This window comes from Oncorhynchus gorbuscha, linkage group LG04 (genome assembly GCF_021184085.1).
Source record: "Oncorhynchus gorbuscha isolate QuinsamMale2020 ecotype Even-year linkage group LG04, OgorEven_v1.0, whole genome shotgun sequence".
Lineage (NCBI taxonomy): Eukaryota > Metazoa > Chordata > Actinopteri > Salmoniformes > Salmonidae > Oncorhynchus > Oncorhynchus gorbuscha.
In genome coordinates, this window is record NC_060176.1 from 56,477,155 (window position 1) to 56,485,920 (window position 8,766).

Here is an 8,766-nt window from a genome sequence, read left to right on the forward strand (position 1 = left end):
TTTAACCTTTATTTAACTAGGCAAGTCAGTTAAGAACAAAATTCCTATTTACAATGATGGCCTACCAAAAGGCCTCCTGCGGGAATGGGTGCTGGGAATAAAAATAAATTAAATAAAAATATAGGACAAAACACACATCAGTAGCTGCAATTTGGCAGTATGCCCAAACTTTGTTTTGAGAATGAACGAAAGATATCTCAGTTTCAAGGTCTCAGCTTATAGAGAAAAAGCCTTGAGGTATAGGTCTGTCAAATGTTATGAAACAAAACAGTAATGATTAATTAATTATGCTAAATTATGCAAATATAAATATTTATTCTGTGTAAGGCAACTGCTGGGAATGCCCAAGCAGAGGTCCTGATTGACATGTGTATTATGGTGCATTGGGTTTGTTGGAAACTCTCTGGCACACTGACAATAAACATGATACATTTAAGATTGTCTTTGAGTGTCCCTGCGTAAGAATTTCCAAGACACCACCCTTTGCCTTGATGACAGCTTTGCACAGTCTTGGCATTCTCTCAACCAGCTTCATGAGATAATCACCTGGAATGCATTTCAATGAACCGGTGTGCCTTGTTAAAAGCTATCATGAGGACCACCACTGGAAAGAAAAACCTAGAAGTACCTCTGCTGCAGACAATAAGTTCATTAGAGTTACCAGCCTCAGAAATTGCAGCCCAAATAAATGCTTCACGGAGTTCAAGTAATAGACACATCTCAACATCAACTGTTCAGAGGAGACTGTGAATCAGGCCTTCATGGTTCAATTTCTGCATAAAACCAGTACTAAAGGACACCAATAAGAAGAAGAGACTTGCTTGGGCCATGAAACACAAGCAATGGACATTAGACCGGTGGAAATCTGTCCTTTGGTCTGATGAGTTCAAATTTGAGATTTTTAAATCCAAATCGCTGTGTCTTAGTGAGACGAGTAGTAGGAGAATGGATTATCTCTGCATGCGTGGTTCCCATCGTGAAGCATGGATGAGGAGGTGTGATGGTGTGCGGGTGCTGATTTATTTCAAATTCAAGGCATACTTAACCAGCATGGCTACCGCAGCATTCTGCAGCGATACGCCATCCCATCTGGTTTGCGCTTAGTGGCACTATCATTTGTTTTTCAATAGGACAATGACCCAACACACCTCCAGGCTGTGTAAGGGATATTTGACCAATAATTATAGTGATGGAGTGCTGCATCAGATGACCTGGTCTCCACAATCATCCAACCTCAAAATCAAATGTATTTATATAGCCCTTCGTACATCAGCTGATATCTCAAAGTGCTGTACAGGAACCCAGCCTAAAACCCCAAACAGCAAGCAATGCAGGTGTAGAAGCACGGTGGCTAGGAATTCTTCCTAGAGAGACCAAAACCTAGGAAGAAACCTAGAGAGGAACCAGGCTATGAGGGGTGGCCAGTCCTCTTCTGCTGTGCCCGGTTGAGATTATAACAGAACATGACGAAGATGTTCAAATGTTCATAAATGACCAGCATGATCAAATAATAATAATTCCAGTAGTTGTCGAGGGTGCAGCAAGTCAGCACCTCAGGAGTAGATGTCAGTTCGCTTTTCATAGCCGATCATTAGGAGTATCTCTACCGCTCCTGCTGTTTCTAGAGTTGAAAACAGCAGGTCTGGGACAGGTAGCACATCCAGTGAACAGGTCAGTGTTACATAGCCGCAGGCAGAACAGTTGAAACTGGAGCAGCAGCACGGCCAGGTGGACTGGGGACAGCAAGGAGTCATCATGCCAGGTAGTCCTGAGGCATGGTCCTAGGGCTTAGGTCCTCCTAGAGAGAGAAAGAAAGAGAGAATTAGAGAGAGCATACTTAAATGCACACAGGACACCGGATAAGACAGGAGAAGTACTCCAGAAAAACAAACTGACCCTAGCCCCCGACACAAACTACTGCAGCATCAATACTGGAGGCTGAGACAGGAGGGGTCAGGAGACACTGTGGCCCCATCCAATGATACCCCCAGACAGGAAGGATATAACCCCACCCACTTTGCCAAAGGACAGCCCCCACACCACTAGAGGGATATCTTCAACCACCAACTTACCATCCTGAGACAAGGCCGAGTATAGCCCACAATGATCTCCGCCACGGCACAACCAAAGGAGAGGGCGCCAACCCAGACAGGAAGATCACGTCAGTGACTCAACCCACTCAAGTGACGCACCCCTCCTAGGGACGGCATGAAAGAGCACCAGTAAGCCAGTGACTCAGCCCCTGTAATAGGGTTAGAGGCAGAGAATCCCAGTGGAGAGAGGGGAACCGGCCAGGCAGAGACAGCAAGGGCGGTTTGTTGCTCCAGAGCCTTTCCGTTCACCTTCACACTCCTGGGCCAGACTACACTCAATCATATAACCCACTGAAGAGAGGAGTCTTCAGTAAAGACTTAAAGATTGAGACCGAGTCTGCATCTCTCACATGGGTAGGCAGACCATTCCATAAAAATGGAGCTCTATAGGAAAAAGCCCTGCCTCCAGCTGTTTGCTTAGAAATTCTAGGGACAATTAGGAGGCCTGCATCTTGTGACCGTAGCGTACGTGTAGGTATGTACGGCAGGACCAAATCAGAAAGATAGGTAGGAGCAAGCCCATGTAATGCTTTGTAGGTTAGCAGTAAAACCTTGAAATCAGCCCTTGCCTTAACAGGAAGCCAGTGTAGGGAGGCTAGCAGTAACATTTTTTTGCTTCTAGTCAGGATTCTAGCAGCCGTCTTTATTGTAACAGTATAATTTTAGACCATCCCCTCGCCCATTCCCGGGCGCGAACCAGGGACCCTCTGCACACATCAACAACAGTCACCCACGAAGCATCGTTACCCATCGCTCCACAAAAGCCGCGGCCCTTGCAGAGCAAGGGGAACCACTACTTCAAGGTCTCAGAGCAACTGACGTCACCGATTGAAACGCTATTTAGCACGCACCACTGCTGACTAGCTAGCCGTTTCACATCCGTTACACTAGCACTAACTAAAGTTTATTTAGTGCTTTATATGGGTAGCCGGAAAGTAAAGCATTGCAATAGTCTAACCTAGAAGTAACAAAAGCATGGTTTCATTTTTCTGCATCATTTTTGGACAAAGTTTCTGATTTTTGCAATGTTACGTAGATGAAAAAAAAAACTGTCCTTGAAACAGTCTTGATATGTTCATCAAAAGAGAGATTAGGGTCCAGAGTAACGCGGAGGTCCTCCACAGTTTTATTTGAGACAATATCAATATTAATTGTCAGATTCAACAGAAGATCTCTTTGTTTCTTGGGACCTAAAACAAGCATCTCTTTTGTCTCAGTTTAAAAGTAGAATGTTTGCAGCCATCTACTTCCTTATGTCTGAAACTCAGGCTTCTAGTGTGGGAAATGTTGGGGCTTCACCATGTTTCGTTGAAAATGTACAGCTGTGTGTCATCCGCATAGCAGTGAAAGTTAACATGATGTTTTCAAATGACATCCCCAAGAGGTAAAATATATAGTAAAAAAACAATAGTGGTCCTAAAACGGAACCTTGAAGAACACCGAAATTTACAGTTGATTTGTCAGAGGACAAACCATTCAGAGACAAACTGATATCTTTCTAACAGATAAGATTTAAACCAGGCCAGAACTTGTCCATGTAGACCAATTTGGGTTTCCAATCTCTCCAAAAGAATGTGGTGTTCGATGGTATCAAAAGCAGCACGAGGACAGAAGCAGAGCCTCTGTCTGACGCCATTAAAAGGTAATTTACCGCCTTCACAAGTGCAGTCTCAGTGCTATGATGGGGTCTAAAACCAGACTGAAGAATTTCGTATACATTGTTTGTCTTCAGGAAGGGAGTAAGTTGCTGCTCAACAGCTTTTTCTAAAATTTGAGAGGAATGGAAGATTCGATATTGGCCGATAGTTTTTAATATTTTCTAGGTCAAGGTTTGGCTTTTTCAAGAGAGGCTTTATTACTGCCACTTTTAGGGAGTTTGGTACACATCCAGTGGATAGAGAGCTGTTTATTATGTTCAACAGTAGGGCCAAGCACAGGAAGCAGCTCTTTCAGTAGTTTATTTGGAATAGGGTCCAGTATGCAGCTTGAAGGTTTAGAGGCCATGATTATTTTCATCATTGTGTCAAGAGATATAGTACTAAAACACTTGAGTGTCTCTCTTGATCCTAGGTCCTGGCAGAGTTGTGCAGACTCAGGACAACTGAGCTTTGGAGAAATACGCAGATTTAAAGAGGAGTCCGTAATTTGCTTTCGAATGATCATTATATTTTCCTCAAAGAAGTTCATGAATTTATTACTGCTGAAGTGAAAGCCATCCTCACTTGGGGAATACTGCTTTTTAGTTAGCTTTGCGACAGTATCAGAAATAAATTTAGGATTGTTCTTATTTTCCTCAATTAAGTTGGAAAAATAGGATGATCGAGCAGCAGTGAGGGCTCTTCGATACTGCATGCTACGGTCTTTCCAAGCTATCCGGAAGACTTCCAATTTGGTGTGGCGCCATTTCCGTTCCAATTTTCTGGAAACTTGCTTCAGAGCTCAGGTATTTTCTGTATACCAGGGAGCTAGTTTCTTATGACAAATGTTTTTAGGGGTGCTAAAAGCAAATGAGTGAAGAAAAAGCACACAACAAGTGCTCAGCATATGTGGGACCTCCTTCAAGACTGTTGGAAAAGCATTCCAGGTGAAGCTGGTTGAGAAAATACCAAGCATGTGCAAAGCGTTCATCAAGGCAAGGGTGGCTACTTTTTTATTATTTGCGTAACACTTTTTTGGTTACTACATGATTATATACGTGTTATTTCATAGTTTTGAAATCTTCACTACCATTCTACAATGTAGAAAATAGTCAAAGAAAATCCCTGGAATGAGTAGGTGTGTCCAAACTTTCGACTGGTTATATATATTTTTTAACATTTGGGTGGGGGTGGGGAGGGGCTGTTTTGCATGTTATTTTGACATTAATCCGTGTCACACATGTTTAAAACCTGTTATGGCTGTAATCCCGATACCGGGATTGATATGACAAGTACCAAAAATAGACAATAGAGGGCGCCAAATTCAAACCACAGAAATCTCATAATTACAATTCCTAAAACATAAGTGTCATAATTTTCTCGTTGTTAATCCCACCAAAGTGTCCAATTTCAAATAGCCTTTTCAGCGAAAGTACTACAAACGAGTATGTTAGTTCTCCACCAAATCACAATAAGCACAGCCATTCTCCAGCAAAATATAGCATTCACAAAAAGCTGTAATAAGGACAAAAATGAATCACTAACCTTGAATTAACTTCAGATGACACTCATAGGACTTCATGTTACACAATACATGCATGTTTTTTTTGATAAAGTTCATATTTATATAAAAACAATCTGAGTTTACATTGGTGAGTTAGATTCACTAGTTCCAAAAACATCAAGTGATTTTGCATAGCCACATCATTCAACAGAAATACTCATAAATGTAGATGATAATATAGTTAGTTATACACATGGAATTATAAATATACCTATCCTTAATGCAACCGCTGTGTCAGATTTCAAAAAAGAAAAAAAAGATACACATGCAATAATCTGAGACGGCGGTCAAAAGTAAAGACACAGCCGCAAAGATGGCGTCAACATAAACAAGAAATGACATGATAAATATTTCCTTACCTTTGATGATCTACATCAGAAAGCACTCCAGGCATCCCAGGTCCACAATAAATGTTTGTTTTGTTCGAAAATGTCCGTTATTTATGTCCAAATACCTTCTTTTGTTAGTGCGTTTGGTATACATGTCCAAATGCTAATTCTGGTCAGCTTTATATCGGACAAAAACTTCAAAAAGTGATATTACCGGTCGAAGAAACATTTCAAACTAAGTACAGAATCAATCATTAGGATGTTTTTAACATATAACTTCAATAAAGTTCCAACCGGAGTATTTCTTGTCTTCGTGAGCAATGGAACACAAGTGACTACCATGAGGAAAAAGTGGGATCACAAAATGGCTGCTTGATGGACATCTGATATATTCTGCTCTCATTCACTCCCACAAAAACATAGAAGCCTCATTATAATTTCTATTGATGGTTGACATCTAGTGGAACCCCTAGGCAGTGCAACATCATTCATATCTCAAGGGGATTTCATTGGGGACTACATACATACAAGTACATACAAGCTCAGATTTCTGACTTCCTGTTTTGATTTCAACTCAGGATTTTGCCTGCCAATATGAGTTATGTTGTACTCACAGACATCATTCAAACAGTTTTAGAAACTTCAGAGTGTTTTCTATCCAATACTACTAATAATATACAAATATTAGCAACTATGACTGAGAAGCAGGCCGTTTGATATGGGCACCTTTCATCCAAGCTACTCAATACTGCCCCTGCAGCCATAAGAAATTAAAAACATTGTAAAAACTAAATAAATAATAATAATTTGAGTTAATAAAGCTGCATACAAAAATTATCTATTTTTTGCTTTCTTGAGGAAGGCAACTCCAAAATGCAGGTGTTTCAGCCAAGCTCAGTGCTTCCTGTGGTGGTGGGGCAGCCAGCAGGAAATACGGAGGGGCTGGTAATGTTCTCTAGTTGCGCCGTGATTGACTCAGTGTTTTGTCACTCATGGGGACACTATGTCACCGCCAAATCTAAGGGTAGAGCTTGAAAATTCAAGCCCCTTGGGTGCTGCCATAGGTACATTAGAAGTGCCCATCCAAGAAGCCTCAAGGTCGTTGGCTACAGATAAAATGACTTCAAATCATGTTATATCTACAGTAGCTTTGATTGGACTTAGCTAGCAGTCATCATCATGAATCAAGTCAAACATCTACTGGCAAATCAGTTTTAATACTTGTCCTATGAAGAGAAATAATGAAAATAAATTATAGATAAAATGTATTTGTGCTAATCGGCCATTACACAACAAGTTGGAAGTCGCAAATTCAACAAGGAGTGGTTTGGAAGGAATTGGTGGCTAACTGCAAACATTGTAAAGCAATCACTAGCCTGCTATTCAGTGGAGTGGCTGTGTGGTCCCAAGTCTGGGTTTAAGGGTCTCTTTTCCAAGCTTAAAAGGATAAACATTCAACATTGGCCATGCTGACAATCCAGCATGACTTCTGCCATGCTCAAAACAACTTTTAACACAGAACTGGCAAATCTGACTTTAGTGAGTTCAAGACAACTGGGAACTTGTGAAAAAATGAGCTCCGACTGGGAAAATAAGTTTTGAATGGTCATCCAACTCGTGATTATAAATCAGGAACTCTGGGCTTTTTCTAGAGCTATGACCTGAAGATCACTGACGTCGTCATAATACGACCTTGTTTTTTTCAGAGTTCCCAGTTGCCTTGAAAGCACCATAAATCCAGAGAATGCCAGGCTTTGATTTTTGTGATTTTTTATTTATTTAACAAGGCAAGTCAGCTAATAACAAATTCCTACTTACAATGACGGCCTACACCGGTCAAACCCAGAGGATGCTGAGCCAATTGTGCGCCGTCCTATTGGACTCCCAATCACGGCCGGTTGTGATATAGCCTGGAATCAAACCAGAGCTTCTGTAGTGATGCCTCAAGCACTGAGAGGCAGTGCCTTAGACCGCTGCACCACTCAGGAGCCCAAGTTAAAAGTTTGAGGACTCAATTTTCCCATGAAGTACTGAGGCACCACCTTCCTGTTCAAGTGAGCACAGCACCACAAGGCGAGTCAAAAAATGTATTGTATGCTGCTGCATAAAGGCTGTAATATGCCAGGAAGATATGTATATGGTAGCTAAAAAAGTAATAGTAAATGTATGTTGTGTAGTAAGCTTTTAGTAACCCATGTGCCTCACTGATAATTTGGTCCCGTTTCCCCTCTTAATTTCACCTACTGTTCTGAATGGATAGTGCACATGTAGCCTGTTTTAGAGAAATGTAATCATCAAATATTGTAAGAGCTTTCATTGTCTGCTTATATGCCCCCTTTATTTATCCTAAGGTTCTGACAGGGAGAACACCAAGAATGGCCCATGTTATGAATTATGTTGCTGTACATTTCAAAAGTGCTGAACAAATAGTTATATTGACTTTGTCCAATGTACAGCTCGCTCATTAACGTCTTAATCGAAATTACAGATGGTCTCTTATCCACTTGTCCCTTTATGCCATAGTTTGTGCATCTAAATTGTCAGTAGAAACCACATTGTTTAAGCAATCAGACATATCAGCTATGTTTTTGTCAAGGCAGTAAATGAGGCTGAATGAACTGTTTCGCTGCCAGACAAGGCTTCGCTGATAGCCAGGTGTAGCAGTGGTAAGGTGTTGGGACTGCTGTTGGGACTCTGCTGTTGGGACAGCTTTATGTAGGCCCTAACAGTTTGTGGGCACCGTTTGTCGCTGTTATAGTGCAATTAATGTATCGTTTAGGTTTGTGTTGTGTAGTGGCTTTGCTGGCATGCATTCCACAATTTTTTACCTGCATCTCCCAAATCGCCACTGGAGATAATATAACGTGAATCTCATTCTAGTTCTGTGAGAGAGGCTACCACAGCAACGTGTTGTTCCCTAGGCTACAATGTTGCGCAAACTATAAACCCGGTCCTTCCAACGCAAATTCACTCTTAGAATATCAGACGAGGGCTGAAAATCTACGTTTACACAATACGTTTTTAGGGGGCATTAGAATTACAATGGCAACTCGAATTAACTGTGATTGCTTTTATTGAAATGTTTACATTACAGTGAAGAACAAAAAGGCATGCGATGAGAGGTACCAGATCCTGGCAAATAA